Source organism: Mus musculus, chromosome 7, assembly GCF_000001635.26.
Source record: "Mus musculus strain C57BL/6J chromosome 7, GRCm38.p6 C57BL/6J".
NCBI classification, from domain to species: Eukaryota; Metazoa; Chordata; class Mammalia; order Rodentia; family Muridae; genus Mus; species Mus musculus.
Genome location: NC_000073.6, coordinates 119,014,376 through 119,017,171, shown reverse-complemented (window position 1 = coordinate 119,017,171; position 2,796 = coordinate 119,014,376).

Below are 2,796 nucleotides of genomic sequence, written 5' to 3'. Positions count from 1 at the left end.
GTGAGCATTGTGTGTATTTTGGGCTGCATTCTTCTCATAAATAAGTAAACATGTAGGTAAATATGAGTAAGAACGAGCGTTTATTAAGGGCTTGGCGTGGTGCCAGGGATGCCGCAGAGAGGTTTAGCCTCTGTGACCTTGTTCTCATCCTAAGAACCCAACAAGGCTGACTTTATAATGATCCTCATTTTACAAAGAGGTAAACTGAGGCTTAGAGACCTGAGGCCACCCTTCTCCCACAGAGGCAGAGCTGAGGCTGTGGAATTACTCTTAGTTCCCCAGAAGGAACCTGAGTGTTCCCTGCCCCAGTAGTTCCACTCTCAGGTAAGTGTACGAGAAACACGAATATATAACTGCACACAGGCGCACACAGGAATGTTCCCTGCAGTGTTAGTAACAACAATCACACATGGGGAAAGCCCACGTGGGCATCATCAGGGGGATTAAGTAAATGTCACAAGCCACACAGTGAAGCAGCCTGCACCATCAAACGAATAAAGTGTCAGCAGGCTGTGCTACTTAGTCGGGCACTGGAAAGGTGTCTCAGGAAAGGAGGCCAGTCGTAAAAACTGCTGCGGCTGAAATCATATGAAATATCCAGAAACAGTGAATCTTATCCCGAGCTTTTGTCCCCGCCGGCAAGAACACACTCAGGACAACCGGAATCTTCTGCAGCAAAGCTTTTATTGCTTACTTATCAGGAGGGAAGACCCTGAACCAGGAAAATGGCACTGCTTATATAGCCCACAGCGTGACGTTTCAGCACCTGATGTGGCGTGACAGCTCCTGATTCGTTGCTCACCCATCACCCCATTACTACTAAGTTTTACCCCAGCCCCAGACACAGACCGTCCTCCTGATCCCACTTTAAAACTGTCTTCAGACTCTTGGTCCAGTGCTCTTGGCTCCTCTCACATCCTCCCTGTGCCCTTCACCTGCTCCCAAGGCAGAGGGGTGGTAAAGGGGCCAGGAACTCCTGGCACCACTCAGCTCCATAGCCTCGGGCCACTTGCTGACCCTCTGAGAGGGAAGGCTCGCTGTGATCCCACCCTCCTAACCCTGCCTGCTCAGAGCCAAACCCACAAAGATTCATTCTCTCTCTCTCTCCCTCTCTCTCTCTCTCTCTCTCTCTCTCTCTCTCCTCCCCTCTCTCTCTCTCCAGGAGCCCCAAGTTCCCAAACTTTCAAGGACATGGTTTGAGGTGGCAGCAGGCTGAGAGAAACACCACCACCCTGTGGCCATCACACTGCACTACAGGCGCATCAGGGACTCATCAGCCTCCAAGCTCCCATCCCACTCCCCACCCACCCCACTCACTCCTCCCATCCACCCAATCTCCCATCCACCCACACCGACCAATCCCACTCACCTTACCCCACCCCCCACCCCCAGTCCCCCACCCCCATCCCCACCCCCCGCCAAGCTGGGGCCACATCTCAGGCCAGGCAGGATAGCGTCATAGTTCCTTAAAGAATTGCAAAAGTCAACAAGGCTTGGAGGAGAGAGGAGGCAGCAAACAGACAGAACATCAAATGTAAAAGCTTAGTTCTAAGCTGTACCTAGCTGAGCTGTTTTCTGCCTGAGGCTGTGACACAGATAGGGCTGTGTCACTGATAAGCAAACTCAATCCAGGTGTCCTTCTTGCAAACCCCTTTTACTTTATTTTGTTATCTGTTTTATATTTTGTTCATTTTAATATTTTATGGCTGCATATAGAGCTAAGGGCCCTACACAGCTAAGCTAAGCTGCATCCCAGCTCCTTCAGACACCCTCTGTCACAGGGTGACCCCAGCACTCTTTGTCCTCAGCTGTTTTTCTCCATTAAGTTCTGTCCCTCTGAGGTGACACAGACTCTTCTACTGTCTAGGGCCTTCTATTCTGGACTTCAGCTGTCACTCACTCTATTCTGGATTTCAGCTGTCACTCTATTCTGAATTTCAGCTGTCACTCTATTCTGGATTTCAGCTGTCACTCACTCTACTCTGGATTTCATCTGTCACTTACTCTACTCTGGATTTCATCTGTCACTCACTCTACTCTGGATTTCACCTGTCACTCACTCTACTCTGGATTTCACCTGTTACTCTATTCTGGATTTCAGCTGTCACTCTATTCTGGTTTTCACCTGTCACTCTATTCTGGATTTCACCTGTCACTCACACTACTCTGGATTTCACCTGTCACTCACTCTACTCTAGATTTCAGCTGTCACTCACTCTATTCTGGATTTTACCTATCACTCACTGTACTCTAGATTTCAGATGTCACTCACTCTATTCTGGATTTCAGCTGTCACTCTACTCTGGATTTCATCTGTCACTCACTCTATGCTGGATTTCAGCTGTCACTTGCTGCTGTTGTTTTTACATGTTTTGAAAGAGTTGTTTTGTTCTGTTCTGTTTTTGAAAATGGGCCTCACCATGTAGCCCAGATTGACCTTGGTCTCACAACCATCCTGCTTCTTCCTCCTGAGCACTGGGGTCCAGGGTCCCCACACCCAGCCAATGTTTGTTAAATGGATAGTTTGGGCAAGCTAAGGATCCCTAAGCCACTATTTACACTGTAAAATAAAGATGAGAACGCCTTCTTATCTACCTCTGGAGTGAAAGGAAGATAGATAGATAGATGGTAGATAGATAGATAGATAGATAGATAGATAGATAGATAGATAGACAGACAGACAACAGATAGATGCTGACAGTAGGCTGCCTAGTTAGCATCTCCTGAGAGTCGTCTACTTCAGAATGTTGTCTTTTGGAAGTGGGATCTTGGCAGATGTAATCATTTTGTACCATA